Raw genomic sequence first — 18,625 nt, forward strand, 5'->3', positions numbered from 1 at the left:
TTTGGCTAGGCGACACATTCAACAGCGAGTTGCCAAGCTAGACGAGTATAAGAAGCACTGCATTGTGGGGTTGCGGGAGGCTCGGCAGTCCCAGAGTTAATATTGTGTGCCACACCAATTGTACGGAGACCACCATTGCTTGTTGTTAGCAGCAATGCATGCAGGAAGGCACGCGCACACAACGTGTTTGATCTGAATGTCCGACATGCACCATAAGGAGGGAGGACTGGAGGATTGTCCACCACACTCCAACAGATCCAGTGGCAATGATAAAGGCCATCCAATAGGCTGTACTGCCGTCTAACATCATCCTGTGTGTGCTAGTTCCATTGGCAGGCAGTTGCATGACACAAGCCTAACCACGTGCAGTTGTTACAATACGTGCCACTCAGAGCCATGCAGCATCATGCTCAAGTCGCCTGTTGTCAGTTATAGATGTGGTCTGCTGCAGACTAGCAATGGGTCATCTTTAGTGACAACACCCACTTCTGCCTCGGGGGCGGTGACCACTGGGTGTGTGCCTGGAGGCACAAGGGAGAACACCACAAGGAGTGGTTTCAGCTCTCCCCTCCTATGTTCTGCCAGCCTGGTGTGGGGAGTAATAGCCTGTGGTACCAGTTCACTGTTTGTGTTCCTGACAGTCTCCAGGACAGCCACATGGTACGTGGAGTAGGTCCTGCCCTGCCATTCATGAATGTCCATGGCCATAATCATGCCTCATTTAAACAGTACCACGCTAATCCTCGTACTGCTGCAGCCTGGTATGGGGAGTAATAGCCTGTGGTACCAGTTCACTCTTTGTGTTCCTGACAGTCTCCAGGACAGCCACATGGTACGTGGAGTAGGTCCTGCCCTGCCATTCATGAATATCTATGGCCATAACCATGCCTCATTTAAACAGGACTACACTAATCCTCGTACCACTGCCTCCTCTGAAGTGTGAAGTGTGCCTTGCAGTTGTGGATACTCTGCCATGGCCAGCTGCATCACATGGTCTCTCTCTCTCTCTCTCTCTCTCTCTCTGTGTAGCACAATAAATGTTGGTCCTTTAAAAGTTGAGAGTGTAATCATTTCATATGTGTGGTACCATCTTCATGCCTGCCAACAATGATCGCAATACTCCCTATCCTTCTGGGTGAGCTCTTTTTATGATGATCTGTGTCATAATTGTGACTATTTTACTTGCAAGAATAAACACAGATCGAGTGCTAAACTTTTCAAAAGTTATGGCAAAACCTATAACCTAGATGTGAAACCATAACCTATGTGTAAAAATGGACAAATCATGTAATATTTCAGGACACCCACTGAAGATGCATTGTAAAAAAGGCAAAATGCATCTGGGTGCATAAATAAAAGTAAAAATTTTGATGTGTAGTGAGCATAAAAGGCATTTTCTTTGAAACAACTGCAATTTACTTACAGCTGCTGTGAAAACGGCCACTACAAGAATCGTGTTTTCAAAAGTTCACGCTGGTGCTCTGAATAAAAGAACTGTGTTTGTCGTGTCCCTCTCGTGGCGTGGGACCATGTATTTAATTAGTACAATGATATTCTAAGAACTCCCATGTTGTTCATTCGCTGAGGACATAGTGAAGATTGTTCGGCATTGCCCTCCACATACCTGTGTGAATGAAGTGTTGTGTGATTAACATTGCCCTGTGCCCTCATTTATAAGTCACATGTGGAGAAGTTTTAAATTAATCCAGGATATTGGTGCACAGGAGATAAGGAATTCTGTCCTGTCATATCTCGTCCTGTGACAGGCCATATTCTGAGGATGAATAATTCCTGTACCCTTGTTACTGAAGGGAATATCTGGCACTGAACCACCACTTAGGTTTTATCAATCTCGGAAATGGTCAATGATATTTCACTGTTTACTTCTTCTTCTTCTTCGCTTTTTTCTGGTCCCTACAGCATGTTAGATTGCTTTTGGAAATGTTAGTGGTGGGTGATGGCCAGATGCTTTTCCTGATGACACCAACTTCCCCCAGGATGGAAACTGTGTACCTCATCTGTCTACATCTAGAGTAAATCTCTTGGTTAAATGTGAAAACGTTTTCTACATGTTTGCATAGTGTGTATTTTAGGAGGGACAAGGGTACCAATGGGATATTTACTATGTTGGATCTGGGGAAACTGGATAAAAACCACATCCAGGTTGGCCGACATACCAGCCGCTGTGGTTAATCTGCCAGGCAGATTCATTCCAGGGCTGACACACGTCGCTGTGTCACGGAAGCGGGCACTTTAATGCACTCGGCTATCTGAGTGGGTCTTATCTCTCTGTTTACTACAGAAGATTAATTTAACTACAAAAGGTTATTGATTATGTTATTTTTTTTTTTGCGTGATTGTGGAAGAGCCATTAACAATTTGATAAATTTTCACTATGATATTTTTAACTTTCCAATTAAAGTATGAGTCTACTACACTCTGTTTCCCCCTGACACTACTTGAAGCTCCTTTCCATTCAAGTCTTCCCATTAATGATCTAATATCCCACCACTCAACAATATGGAGACTAAATGAGAGTGGTGGCTATATTATTTGTGTGTATCATAGTCCAGTCCTGCTATTGGCTGCTACAGCTTCAGAGGTTGTGGCAAACACATTACATAAGGAAGGTCCTCTACAGTACCCAAGCAGTGGCCTTCTTTGTGGGGTAATGAGACCATGCTCTGGAAGCACAACTACTGTTGCGCTGTTGCTAGGTTTACATTCCGCTTCATGATGTGCCCTCGGTATGTCAAGCCCAAGATCCCGTGCCTTGTTAAGACAGAATCTGCTGTCTTTAAATCACTTCTCAATGCACCCAGACTCAGAAACAAGAAGATTGTTAGAGCAGCTTTTTCCCCCTAAATGTATGGACTGGCCAGTTTTTAAACAGTGCTCTGCAAGAGCCAGTGTTGTGGATTGGTCGAGTTGTGTGCGACATTTATGCCTATAGTATTTCCACTCGATAGCGTGTGCATTGTATATGGTCTTATCAATGTGCACTTTGTCACATGGTGAGTAGATGCAGCAGATCCATGGTTTGTGAAGGTCCATATAGTATTTCAAAGATCCTGAGAGAATCAAGGTCAGGGATGTGGACAGAGCACACACTGCACGTTATAACCATTTCTTTTGAATGTGGTATTGCATTCATGTGCTGGTGATAATCTGTCTTCTCTGGACATGGCTCTTGCTCTTAGAGTTTAAGTAATGCTTGATTTTTTTTTTTTTTAAAGAAGTTCTGGTACTGTGACCTTTTGAAATTTAGACTTCTTAAAGCGTTATTTTAACACTTTTCAGAGCATTTTAAAAGTGTGAATTCATCACTTAAATTAGTAAAAAATAAAGTTCTGTCGTATCACATCTCAAAATCTGCGCGTTCCATCACACATCAAGCACTGGGTTTAAGTTAGTCTTCTTCACACTGTGAGTGGTGGTATCAATTGGATTCATGTAAATAAAAATCAAAGTGTAGAAGTTTTTTGTGCACACTGTAGTTCAGGGCACCATCAGTTTCTCATCTTGCTAGAACATCCAGAAATGGGAGAGGGTGCCACCTCGTTTCATCTCCACAGTGAATTGCGTGATTTGGTGGAGTGGTTCAGATGTCACAGAAACTTGCTGTTTCTCACCCATGATACCACATGATCAGTGTGTAAGACAAATAACTGTTGTAACATGAAGGTTTTAGAATGGTCAGTTCCTGTATGTTTTCCATGAGGTCTTCAGTGTTTAAGTCCGCTACTGTAGTTGAAAGGCTGCTTCCTTTGGTAGCATTGCCACCATTGTGTTGCCTTTGCCAGTTCATGAGATGACTGTATTTGGGTCTCTCTGTAGCTGTTGGACAGCCATATTTTTCAACCTTGAAGTGTTTACCTTTGGTGACGGGACTAGTGACTGTGCAGCACATTTCTTGGTGTATTTCTTCCACTGTATCTGTGAGTGAATGGTGTTTATGTCTGCACAAGTGTTGTGATATCTACAATTGGGAATGAAGTTAATGTAGGGGTGAAGGCTAGCCCCTTATTAAGCACTAACATAACTTCATCATGCATTATGTATGTTAGGTTAAACACAGTTTGCTGTGGTTGCTATATGTTTATTGATGGTTTTCTGTCAGACACTCATGGTTAGGGACGGTTTGCTAGTGTAGTTTCATCTAATACTGTCTCTCTCTGCCTATGAGACAGCATTAATCCCTCACCATTCACTAAAATAGTTCACCAGCGTCATGGGACAAGCCAGTCTATTGCTCATAAGGGAAAATATTTGATTTATGTGTTGTCAGGTGGTATCAACAGAACTGTTTATATCTAGCTTGGCAATGGCCATTGCACTCTCTGGACTAACATGAGTGGTATGGTGTGCCAAAAACACACATTTGGACATACCACTGAGAGCTATTCTAAACAACACTAGTATGCCAACATATAATGTGGCTAACCATCTAACAGCACTGGTAAGCATAAATGTCAAAAAATGCTAACGTGAATAGGGTCACCTAATGGTGAGCTTTGTCTGCTGTCTCTACATCAGAGGGCCACTTGAAGAGTCTGCAAAATTCATCTATGGGAAATATGCAACCTAGTTGACGTAGACTATTTGACTTCATGCACATCTCAGATTTTTTTAATTCATGGATAACTACTATGAACTGAACTGTATGGACATGGAATGCTCCCTCACATGTAGTAACATTTCTGTATACGGAAAACTTTAACTGTGTGGATGACACATTTATCATGGTTTGACATTGATAGGAAGCTTTAAATGAGTTTCTGCATCATCTAAGTCCATTTCACTCACTATACAGTTGACCATAGAGGTGGAACAAGATGGAACTCTCCCACTCCTAGATGGTCTTAGAATATGAAATGGCTATGGCAAGCTAGGACTCAGTGCATACTGAAGAACTACACACACACACACACACACACACACACGTGAAGGAGTAAGTTCATAAAATAAAAGCTATCTCTGACAAAGAGAGCTTAGCAGCAGAGCTAAAATGGTTATAACAACCAGCATAAAACATATTTCACAGCAAACAGCAGCAGTGCAAAACCAGTATGAACAGGATACTCTCAAGGCCACAGCAGATGTTCTGTATGCTGCCAATATGATCATAATCATCAAGATCATAAGACACGATAACACCAGTGTGTGTGCTGCCTGCCTCCCTAGACTTTGGCTTTATTAGGATATGTGAAAGACAATATGGGGCTCCACATACTAGGAGTATGTGGCAAAACATACAATTGCGAGACATTACACACAGTTGAGAGGAAGTGTCATGAGCATAAACATCACACGGAACTCTGCCAACACTCCAAGCAAACTGTTGCAGATCAGTGATCAAAACCTTGCTATGGTGTATACTATGAAAAATCAGAGGTACTTTACTTTCTGCAAATGTGTTCATCAAGAAATGGTAGACATCTTCCTTGAGCAGACCTAATAAATGTAGACAGTGAATTCTGTCTTAGCAAGGCATGGGTTCCTGTAATTGACATATTGAGGACACATCATGAAGTGAAATGTGAACCCAATGATGATGCAGCAACAACTGAGTCTCCACAACAAGGCCCCATTCCGCCACCATAGTACCTAGCATGTACATGTCAGAGTACTGATAACGTTAATGGATGCCCAAATAGGCCAGCCAATCATAAACATTTGTAGTCCCGTCATCCTCAGTTGTGTATAATATTAAGGTATAATTTTTACTTTTGGACCGTCTAATTACAGGGATCAGGAATGTACACACTTGAATGTCAAAGCTGTGACGCAATATATATAGGCATGACAAGCAGGAATTTTAAAACACGATTCAAAGAACACATCAGGTATTGGAAGTATAAAACGAACTGTTCCACATTTGCAGAGTACTTAAAACATCACAACCACCATCCTACAAATATGGAACAAGATATGAAAGTAATGCAAATAAACAACCATGGCAAATACCTAATACAGATGCAGGAAAACTACCATAGCCAGAAAACCATTGCCGAGAACAAATGTGATGATGAATGAGCAAATACATATCAGTGCAGACTATCTACTAGACTTAATAAAAGGAATTACAAGATAAAAATGATTCCACGTGAACATGCAGCCACATTAAAAGAAATACATATTCTCTCTCTCTCTCTCTGCTGAAACACACACACACACACAAATTAGATAAATAAATAAAAAGGCTATATATGCTGTCGCCTAATCATATGAAAGCAAATACCATTTCACACACACATACACATACACGCACACAAACTGATCACAGATACCACAAAAAGACGTTCAGAAGTTAGCAATAACGTTTGATCCTTAGCAATAACATTTGATATTTGGCAACACCAACCAAAACATAACATTAAAACAAGTGTTCAGTTCCTAGTGCTGCCAAACCTGTAAAACAAAATTTAATATGGCAGTTGTAAGGAGGAGGACAGTGTCAAAAATGAAATGAAAGTTCAACATGTAGAACAACTGCCAGAAGCTATTAGTTGGACTATTGTGTTTCATTCAGTTGTAATTATATGGTCCAAAAGTAAAAATTATCAACATACTGTAAGACTAGCTCATCATTTTTCAGCAGTCAGGTGTGCTGAAAGCGCAGAAAAGTTGCATGTGATATGTCTGTTCTCACAGGTGGCTCTGCTTCAGACAGGACAGGATAAGCATGTGATAGGTCTGGAATAGAATGTGCAGGTTGGGTGTATTGGACAGCTTCTTGGTCTTTCACAGGGGTTGGATTAGGTGTGGTATAAGTATGAACCAGGAAACTGTGTAGATTCAGTGGGTGGTAGAATGCCAGTTTTTTTGGGGGGGGGGGGGGGGGGATGGAAGGATTGTGGGTAGAAGCCTGGTGGAGGATGTCTTTCAGTTGATCTTGTCTGGAATGATACTGGGTGATGAGGCAAATGCTTCTTTGCAGATTTTTGTTGGGGTTTGTTAGAAGCTTAGTGGCATGTGAGAATATAACATGGGTAATATGACTGTGGACTAAGTTTGGGGGAAGTACCTGTCTCTGAAGGCGTTAAAAAGACATTCACTATCATTGAAAAGAGATTTCTCACCACTGCAGATGTGACATCTGTGGATGATCAGATTAAGTGGGAGCATTTTTTTGGTGTAGAAGGAACGACTGCTGTCTTAACTGCAGGTGTAGTGTCGTCATACTGACAGATAGCGATGAAGTCATCAGAGAGGTAGTGTTCAGTATCCAGGAAGGTGGCACGTTGGGCTGAGGAGGACCAGATGAAGTGGATGGGAGGGAAGGTGTTGAGGCTGTGTTATGGCAGAATATGTTGGTGGAGAAGTCGGACAGTTGACAGATGCCTTCCGTCAGGTAATCACTTCGATTTGTCAACACCATGGTGGAGTCTCTTTGTGCAAGTGATTAAATTAGGGTCTGCTTTGAGGTATCAAATAGCTGTTCTTTCCTCCGAAGTATCTGCTCCTGGGAAGGTACCTGGAATCATTGAGTTGATGTTGGAGGTAAGGAATCCATGAGAATTAACCAGGGATGGTTGGATGGGAGAAGGAGATGATCCAGGGTGTTTACAGGTCATGAAACTTATGAAAAAGTAATGAAAATGAACATGTGGTCATGAAAGTAATGAAAAGGTAATGAAAATGAGTATGCGATCATGAACTTTGTTTTGTATGTTAGTCATGTGCGGTTGTAGAAGGGAGTAGGAGGTTAGCGCTACCACCAAAAATGTTGTATGTATAGATTCACCAGAACTCTATAAGTCTTTGTTATTGTAGGAGACCCTGTGTCCATCTGTCCAAGTCATGTTAGCAGAGCCTCTGCCACTGTGGTTTGCAACCTTGAGCGACAGGTGAAGATGGAGAAATTTGGAGGTGTGGCTTCGTTGAGCTGTGTGGTGTATACACCTAGTGGAAATGACATATAAATAGTAGTTCTGCCCAAGACAGTGCTGCCATCACATGTGTTGCTGGAGGAGTATCTTAAAAGAACAGTAGTTCAAGAAATAAAAGAGCTCAGAAATATAAAAAAAATTGATCATAGAAAAGGCAAAAGAAGCAGCTGAAGTTTTTGAACCTTCGAAATTGTTATATTGATGTAAGGAAAGTCGTACCCCATCCTATGTGAGAGTTTAATGTTTTTATAGCAGCTGATGAATGGTATACTACAAGTCATACAGACATTATTCGTACTGACATACTATTTAAGTGTTATATGATGATTATTATATTCAACTTTGATTGCATCCAGCTTGCAGGTTCATAAGAAAGAGTGTTTTCCTCATTGTACCATGCATATTTTTAAAGGATCGCGAATGTAACTAAAGGTCATTAATTAGAACCTCTGAAAATCTGTAGACACCCTGTAATCACAGTTGGGTGGTGATGTGAACTGGGAGAGGCAAATTACAATATTGGGTTTTGTGTGGCTTTGGGTAATGGAAAAAAGTGTTTCTTCTGTAGGTGTAGGAGAAGGGCAATAGGTCTTTGACAAGTCAGCATGATTAACTTGGGTTTGGTGCTTGAAGGTGATGTCCTTGAGTAGGACTGAAGAGTTTATATAATTGAGGTTTTTTGGTGAATATTTTGACAGTAGCGTTTTGACTTTCTTTAGGTTCTGGGTTTTGTCGGATGGTGGGAGAGAGGCCAGAGGAGCTGACATATCAGGAAAGGTCAGAAAAGGCCAAGGTGTTTGATTTGGGAGATATGGTGCAGGTAGTTGCAATTGCACAGTAACAGTATCTTGTAGAAAGAGCAGAGGTTAACAAAAAAGTTTTCTGGGTACTGTGTCTTATTGTAAATATTATCATTGATGAAATTAACGTTTTGGTCATAGTTCCAGTGGCCTCCTTCGGGGTCTGCTGGTACAGTGAGAAGAAGGCCACTGAACCATTGCCAAAATCTTTGTTTCTCCAATGATAGTGGTTTACAATATGATACGATACGACACCTAGAAAATTTTCATGTTAACTGACTCTTGAGCATATTTTGGAACATTGTTCCTGGGACAACAATGATCAGAATTAAAATTAAAATTGTTATTAACAGTCTAGGATCAAATTTAAGTTGTTAAAAACAATTTATCAGGTGACTTGTTTCGATTGTGGTACAGTCATCTACAGACTATTAAAACCCTGTGAAAAGAGTAATAGAAAGTTTCAGAGAACAAGATATAGGTATAAACTAATTTAAGAATGGAGACCCTGTCCACTGTCCTGCATAATGTCATTAACAGACAGGGATTACAGAATATGACATGATTTCATAATAAGATTGCAATGAAATGTAATTATTACATATTAAAAAACTAAAAACCGGCCTTGATTGCGAAAATAGCACCTAGTGTTAAGTGTTAACCCAGGTTTCCGCATAGATAACTACACCTTCTTCAGAACAACAATAAAACCCAAAAGTGCCTAAGAAGACCTTTGTCACTGATTAAAAGAACACCATGGCTATGACATTTATAAATGAAAAAGAAAAGGAAAACAGAAACAGTACATATGTACAAAGTCAAAACCACTACTTAACTTAATGGTGTACGCTCCGCCTCACACCGGCCTATGTTCGATGGTCCATGACCCACCATAAACTGCAGCTACAAATGGTCGCTCACTTACGAGCCTGACCCGCTATCTATGCACATGCGCAAGACAAGGGAAGTTATTTGAACGTGCATGCGCATATGAATACAAGAAAGTTTATACATGAGTCGGGGCTAAATCGCCCATATATTCCCAACCATGGATCAACATATATCAAAAAATGAAATGGATAGAACAAGAGATGAGCTAATAGGAGATGAAACCTAAAAATAACCGCATGTGGTTGCTTATGCTAATAAAGAAACTTGTGTATGAAACTACCTATGACAACAAGAGGAACTCTTAAAAACTGTACCTAAAGCCAGTAGTTAGCCTGGGGGGAGGGGGGGCTGAGGGGACGCAATCTAAAGATGTCGTGGTGATAAAGATATAGGGATAAAACGTGAGCTGTTCAATGGGCTAAAATTACCTTCATTGTAAAAGGAAAATTAGGATAAAAAGAAAGATGATGAACAGCTTGACCAACCGCGCTCGCCAATCAGTATTAGTCACCTATTCTACTAATAATAGTTTACCTAGGAATTTAATTCACTCCTTGCAGAGTAAGAGTGATAAACTTTCCCAATCAGGAGTATATAAAATTACATGCGGGGATTGTCCAAAATTTTACATCGGGCAAACGGGGAGAGCTCTGGGTCTCAGGTATAAAGAGCATATTCCTACTAGAAGCGGTGACGGTACTAAGGGCTCTACTTATGCGGAACACCTTGTTCAGACGGCTCATGCGCCGTGCCCTCCAGTTAATATCGAGTTAGTTCATGCCGAGGTTAAGGGCATAAAACTGGATGTTTTGGAAGAAATGCAGATCTTTAAGCATCTGCAACATGTTAAAGACAATATCCTCAATGACCAACTCCTACTAAGAAATTTTTTGAATGTTTCGCACCTTTACTTTGCTCTTCATACTTGTAAGTCTGATGATCTGGGGATTATCACATGTGCATGCTGATTGGCGAGCGTGGTTGGTCAAGCTGTTCATCTTCTTTCTTTTTATCCTCATTTTCCTTTTACGATGAAGGTAATTTTTGCCCGTTGAACACCTCACGTTTTATCCCTATATCTTTATTACCACAACGTCTTTCGATTACGTCCCCTCAGCTCCTCCCCCCCATGCTAACTACTGGCTTTAGGTATAGTTTTTAAGAGTTCCTCCTGTTGTCATAGCTTCATACACAAGTTTCTTTATTAGCATAAGCAACCGCGTGCGGTTATTTTTAGGTTTCATCTCCTATTTAGCTCGTCTCTTGTTCTATCCATTTCATTTTTTGATATACGTTGATCCACGGTTGGGAATATATGGGCTATTTAACCCTGAGCCATGTATAAACTTTCTCGTATTCATATGTGCATGCGCATTCAAGTAACTTCCCTTGTCTTGCACATGTGCATAGATAGCGGGTCAGGCTCGTAATTGAGCGACCGTTTGTAGCTGCAGTTTATGGTGGGTCATGGCCCATCGAACATAGGCCAGTGGGAGGTGGAGCGTACACCATTAAGTTAAGTAGTTGTTTTGACTTTGTACATATGTACTGTTTGTGTTTCCCATTTCTTTTTCGTTTATAAATGTATAGCCATGGTGTTCTTTTAATCATTGACAAAGGTCTTCTTAGGCGCTTGTGGGTTTTATTGTTGTTCTGAAGAAGGTGTAGTTATCTACGCCGAAACCTGGGTTAAAACTTAACACTAGTGCTTTTTTTGCAATCGAGGCGGGTTTTTAGTTTTTTAATATATTAAACAGCAATTGCTGATTTGCTGCGATGTTGAAGGTTCTTAATTATTGCAGGTGTAATAGCAAAAAACATAAATATACACTCCTGGAAATGGAAAAAAAGAACACATTGACACCTGTGTGTCAGACCCACCATACTTGCTCCGGACACTGCGAGAGGGCTGTACAAGCAATGATCACACGCACGGCACAGCGGACACACCAGGAACCGCGGTGTTGGCCGTCGAATGGCGCTAGCTGCGCAGCATTTGTGCACCGCCGCCGTCAGTGTCAGCCAGTTTGCCGTGGCATACGGAGCTCCATCGCAGTCTTTAACACTGGTAGCATGCCGCGACAGCGTGGACATGAACCGTATGTGCAGTTGACGGACTTTGAGCAAGGGCGTATAGTGGGCATGCGGGAGGCCGGGTGGACGTACCGCCGAATTGCTCAACATGTGGGGCGTGAGGTCTCCACAGTACATCGATGTTGTCGCCAGTGGTCGGCGGAAGGTGCACGTGCCCGTCGACCTGGGACCGGACCGCAGCGACGCACTGATGCACGCCAAGACCGTAGGATCCTACGCAGTGCCGTAGGGGACTGCACCGCCACTTCCCAGCAAATTAGGGACACTGTTGCTCCTGGGGTATCGGCGAGGACCATTCGCAACCGTCTCCATGAAGCTGGGCTATGGTCCCGCACACCGTTAGGCCGTCTTCCGCTCACGCCCCAACATTGTGCAGCCCGCCTCCAGTGGTGTCGCGACAGGCGTGAATGGAGGGACGAACGGAGACGTGTCGTCTTCAGCGATGAGAGTCGCTTCTGCCTTGGTGCCAATGATGGACATATGCGTGTTTGGCGCCGTGCAGGTGAGCGCCACAATCAGGAATGCATACGACCGAGGCACACAGGGCCAACATCCGGCATCATGGTGTGGGGAGCGATCTCCTACACTGGCCGTACACCACTGGTGATCGTCGAGGGGACACTGAATAGTGCACGGTACATCCAAACCGTCATCGAACCCATCATTCTACCATTCCTAGACCGGCAAGGGAACTTGCTGTTCCAACAGGACAATGCACGTCCGCATGTATCCCGTGCCACCCAACGTGCTCTAGAAGGTGTAAGTCAACTACCCTGGCCAGCAAGATCTCCGGATCTGTTCCTCATTGAGCATGTTTGGGACTGGATGAAGCGTCGTCTCACGCGGTCTGCACGTCCAGCACGAACGCTGGTCCAACTGAGGCGCCAGGTGGAAATGGCATGGCAAGCCGTTCCACAGGACTACATCCAGCATCTCTACGATCATCTCCATGGGAGAATAGCAGCCTGCATTGCTGCGAAAGGTGGATATACACTGTACTAGTGCCGACATTGTGCATGCTCTGTTGCCTATGTCTATGTGCCTGTGGTTCTGTCAGTGTGATCATGTGATGTATCTGACCCCAGGAATGTGTCAATAAAGTTTCCCCTTCCTGGGACAATGAATTCACGGTGTTCTTATTTCAATTTCCAGGAGTGTAGAACAACTTATTAATTACACAACAAAAATAAATTTTATTTACAATGAAGAATTGAAAGGAAGAAATATCCCATAATGTATAGTATGTCAACATAGTGTACCCTCTGTTGGAGGTTGTAACAGTTATACATAGTCCAAAAAATGACTCACAGAATGCCAGGTGGTTACCTAGGACATGAAATCTGAATCAATACATAATGTTATCAACCACCAATATTTTGGAATCCGTGATAGCCTGATGCTATCTAAAATAAACAGGAAACGTGTTCCAGTCCTGTATGTTCGTATGCCATTACTAATAACAAACATTAAGCTTAAAATGTGCATTGAGAATCATTATACATTGTAAAATGAAAGTAATGTTCCATAAGCTAAAATGTCATCTGCAACTTTGTAAGCAGAAGTGCGCTTACATTCCTGTGTCAATTTAATAAAATATGTAAATGACATAAACATTGGCATTTGACATATCACAATTATAAGAAGTAGTAATAACAGCTTAAAATGTGCATCAAAATATGATATCATTAAATGAAAGTGAAGTTTCCATCATTTGTGTATGCAAACAAACAATTCGTAGTGTGCACAATAGTCACTGTACAGTCACATCAGTTGCACAGCAATCGGCACATCGTACCCTTGGGATTGAAGTACTTGATATCAGTTCATGACCAGGAAATTCATTAGCAAATTTCAGTTTAACTTAATGGGGGGATGTAACATAAAATGTAAACATTTATTTAAAAAATCATTACAGCCATATTTATTAATGTACAAATCTAACATTTTGCATGTGTAAAACAAAAGAGCTGTGTTTTAACAGAAAAATATAATAAAATATGCAGGATTAATATTTTGCCAGAAATTTGAATGTTTTTATTTTTTTATTGTCTTTTTTATAAAAAGCCATAACTCAAATTATAATAATGAATCCATCGGAAAATTTTGTTATAGTGTCTCAAGAAGGTTATAAGACCACTGAACTAAAGTTAGTAATTTGTGGTACAAACTGTATCATTAACAGAGTTTTTAATTTTGCACATCCAAAATTAACTTTTTTTCTACATACAATCATCTAAAAATCAGAATGTAATTGCAGGATGTCATATTTTTTAGTTCCAGGAAGACAGCAACACATTGCAAACAGTTCCTGAAAATTTCATAGCACTAACAAGTATACTTTTTGAGAAAAGGCTTTTACAAAAAATGTAAAACAGAGAAAATGAGGTTCAGAGATTTTCTTCTCATACTCCTTCATGTAATAAGCTTACCTCAATTTTAAAATCCTCCATACTGATACTCCTCGTACTCCAGGTTTCTCTTCTCTCCTCTTCGAATGTGCCTGGCCTGTATTTGCAGGTAAGATACTGATCTGTTAGCTTTCTTGACCCTACTCTCACCGATGGTGTAAAATGCTTTTGTTGCAAACACACCAGGATCTATACCAACTCTCTTCAGCACTTCAATTCTGCCATTATTTTTGTTATTGTAACATAAAACTGCACCCCAGACACCTATTTTGAGTACTTCAAGTCCACAGAATGTTCTTTTTGGGTATCTAATCCAAATTAAATTATTGAGGCTTTCATTTGCATTTTGTGTCTTTCCAAGAAGACACTTCCTCAATAAATCAGGGTTTGCAAGAAACCTGATTGTGGGCTTAATTGCATTCATAACAGGTTCTGGTCATGAGTGTTTATGTGAATATGTCTCGTTTCTGTTGTTTAACTTATACCAATTGTCTTTCGGACACAGATTGTGCATTGGTGTTTGGTCAGTGGATAGTTTGTGGAAAAAAATTGCCCACACAGCATGCCCCATTGCCTCTAAATTTGTGTTTTTCCTGATGGCTTTCCCATAAAATTACTGAAGAGAATCAATTTCTTTCAGAGTAAGCCTGCCATTTCCTCCTAGTGGTTTTCCATCCTCAAGTACTTCACCTTTCTTCTCTGTCAGCAAGCGACGAAGACTATCACCAAGCCCCTTTTGGATGTGGCCAACACATTCCAACTTTTCTATTGTTGTAGTGTACTGATTTTTATGTTACAGCTTTTAATGAAGAGGAGTCCCCATCACCAAGGTATTTAGTATATCTAACACCATACTGGTCGTCAGATCTGGAGAACATCCTCACAACTGCAGCAGCCTCCATGCCCCTATTTGAGCCACTGTAATTCTTAAAGCATGCTATTGCACACTTTTCTTGCCACAGTTTCTCACTGTCTTATGGAGCGAGGTGGCGCAGTGGTTAGCACACTGGACTCACATTCGGGAGGACGACGGTTCAATCCCGCTTCCGGTCTTCCTGATTTAGGTTTTCCGTGATTTCCCTAAATCGCTTCAGGCAAATGATGGGATGGTTCCTTTGCAGGGCACGGCCACCTTCTTTTCACATCCTTCCTTAATGTGATGAGACCGATGACCTCACTGTTTGGTCTCGTCCCCCAAATCATCCCAACCCCTCCCACTGTCTTCATAGTTGGATACTTTCCTTGTTGCACTCTGGTGGCAGTATTTAGACATAATTTCTACATCTAAAACTTTACCCAAGTCAATGCCAATAACAGATGCAACTCCATACAGAGTTATGTGATCCCTTTTCATCCATGTCCCATCTATAGACACACACAGGTCAGTAACATTTGTAGGAGATTCACTGTCATAAATATCTACCCCAGGATCTATTTCTTTTTGGTTTATTTCCACCAGTTCCTCCACTGCTTTCTTCATAGAAACTTTGACAGTATTGCATACAGCATCAGACATTTCTTTATTTATTTTAACAATCCTTGCACAAGGTGGAGGCATGTTCAGAAAACCACACAATAAATTACCTCCTTCCCTGCTCTGTCCAAGGCATCTTAGAACATATGGTAACTTAAAATTGCTTTCATAGGTACCAGTGTCAATTGTTTTTGGAGGAGGAAAATGAAAATTCATAGCCACACAAATTACAAATTAATTTAAAATCACAAGCTATTCCCACTCTACTTTCTTAAACAACAATCATGCATTCCATATTTTTACAGCTAACACATGAACATGAAAACTTTATAGCCTGGCAGGGAGGCTCTAAATCAAAAAGTCTGGCTCCAATGGGATCCATATCAACATCATTCATGCACCTGTACAATTCTCCTGGCCCAAGTTTCGATGCTGTGGCTGAGAGCTTATGTTTTTCATTTTGAGCTGCTTCCTCTGTTTTGTTGGTAAACCAATTTCCATAAAACCTCCATTTCCTAAACACAGTTTGTACACCACCCATTATGCATAAATCTTGACTTCCAAGTAAAGGTTTGTGACTTCAAACCTTCCACCTACTAATATGTGTTAGTATTGTCAAAATGTAAATCAACCAGATGCAAGAAAGTTTTCAGGCAAAGATTAGATTTCAGCCAGAGATATAGATGTCAGCCAAAGATATTGAAAGATAATAGCGTTCACAGTGACAAAAATTCTGCTGAAGCAAGCAGTTTCCCAAGTGTTGGAAAAGGTGGAAGTGGCCGCCGGTTCAGAGTTAATCAGTTTAACAATTTAAAGGCATTTCTAAAGCCGCTATCACAATAAAATTCACACACAACATTGATTAAACTGTGTATATCAATAAAATAATATTTTTTGAAAAATTGATTTTTTGGACCAAAATCCATTACATCCCCCCTTAACAACCCATGTCATTCACTAAACACTGTGCTGTCTACATCTGGAACCACACACATATAGCATTCATGCAGCTTCATGGTTGGCACATCATAGTTTTTAAGATTAATGTGCCGGATAGCAGTTCTAACTAATAAGCAACACAATGTGTATAGTTATTTATTTCTTTACGCTTGGGTCACACTGAAACCATGAAAGTGGATCACTGTTCAAACAGCTATTTTTCATCAGTCATAGACACAGTTTGCATTAGCAGTCATGCGGCACGACAGTCACATTTCTGTTCTTGCTCCCGACTGTTTGTGGATGCTTTTCTCTTCTGACCTATTGATATTATGCACTGCTCAACTCATCTCACTTCACATTACATAAGATTCTGAGTACACTGATTGACAGCTTCATACAAAATTACAACTTCATATTAATCTGTTAATGGAAAATGATTTAAGCATGTTAACAAATGTGAGAACATAACAACATCAGAATAAATGGAAAAATACACTTAAATTCGTGACAACTGGATGACATTAACAGAAACATAGTTGTGCAAAGAAATAGTTGTACAGAGAAATACATTTACAAAACTTGTCCTGAAAGACCCCTTTCAATGTATTACAAAAATAAAGCAAAAACCAAGGAAAAATTAAGTACAAGAAAAAGGAAAAAAGAATTATATCATGTCATAATGTTATCTTCAGAAGGCAATCTATGGGAAACATTCCTAGCCACCCAACATACCTTGTCTGGTTAAGATTCACTCATATCTTCCTGATCTGGATGCAGAGTGATGACACTATCCTTATTCCTTCACAGCTTGGTTTTCTTTGTCTCCTACCTATTTTACTGGCTGTCCTCATCTTGGTGTGATACCTTCCTAGAAATTGACGTCTGACTCTGTAATGGCTCATACAAACTACTGTCCGTAACAAGCCCATTAACCATCAGCAGTATTTACATTATGATAGCTGCTATCTATTCCGTACTGAAAGGACTCTATGGTTGCCTGTGGACATAACATCTGCAGTGACAAGCAGTTCTTCACCCAGTGTGCTGTAGGTGTTACTTAGACTTTTACAGGCAGACATTACCCTCTCTCTCCTCCCCACTCCCACACCCACTCCTCCCCCAAACCTAATCTGTAAACAGATCACCCCTGCCATATCCATATGTGTCCCTAATCCTCCAATCTCACTGATGAACCTGCTGCTAAAGAGTATCTCTTTCATCATCTAATATTGTCTTTGACTGGAACAACTTAACTACATTCTAATGTCTGGGCTGGGATTACTTATTATCATGCTCAGAAATGAGGAATATCATACCGATAATCCTTTCTGTCCCTTCCAAATAGTATTCCACTGTTCACCCAATCTATGCAATATTCTAGTCCATCCTTTTGCCCCATCTATTCTCGATCTCTAGCCACATGGTTCAAACTCCTGTGTAAGATACACCGAGGTGCAAGACCTGTCCAACAAACACACACCCAACACATTCAACTCCAACTATCTTAGATATATCCTATCATGTCAGAGTCAAGGTCACCTGTGAAAGCAGTAATATATTATATACCAGCACTGTTGCAACTTCTGCACTGCTTTATAGGTGACTGCAAACAGAGTTGACCACCTTGTGGCAGAATGCACTTCTGAGTATAATTTGCACGAGTTCAATGGTTGCTTCACAATCTGTGGATTATATAAAGAGAATTGTCCTTTCAGTGCATCCATTGATCCCATAATCCTTCTTGCCTCATTCTTCACAAAACTGTGCTCCAGAACCACGTCCATCACTCCTCCATCAGGCTAACTTCATTCACCATACACTCGCACCATCCTCTCAGCAGTCTTCCTCTATTCTATTTCCCTCCTCCCCATTCTCTCCTCCATGTTACTTCCTATGCTTGTGGCCAGAACAAGCTGACCAGTGCCACATTCCTATCTAACATGCATGCTGCATCTCCTTCCTAGCTGTCAGCCACCTTACTCAACCTTCCTGCCCCTGTCCTCACCTCCTTTCTCCTCTTACCCAGTCCAACAGACAGATCAACACCTCAACTAATATGATGAGGTGTTATGTTTACTCCTTCCATTATTTATATTCCACCAAGTGCTTTCCATTACCATAATC

At 41.0% G+C, this 18,625-nt stretch overlaps 1 protein-coding gene across 3 annotated transcripts in view; it reads left to right on the forward strand.

Moving 5' to 3' along the window:
- Positions 1–18,625, forward strand: part of LOC126184600 (nicotinamidase) — a 313,135-nt gene that overhangs the window by 170,127 nt on the left and 124,383 nt on the right. The window lies entirely within an intron of this gene.

The sequence above is a fragment of the Schistocerca cancellata genome, chromosome 4 (genome assembly GCF_023864275.1).
Source record: "Schistocerca cancellata isolate TAMUIC-IGC-003103 chromosome 4, iqSchCanc2.1, whole genome shotgun sequence".
NCBI classification, from domain to species: domain Eukaryota; kingdom Metazoa; phylum Arthropoda; class Insecta; order Orthoptera; family Acrididae; genus Schistocerca; species Schistocerca cancellata.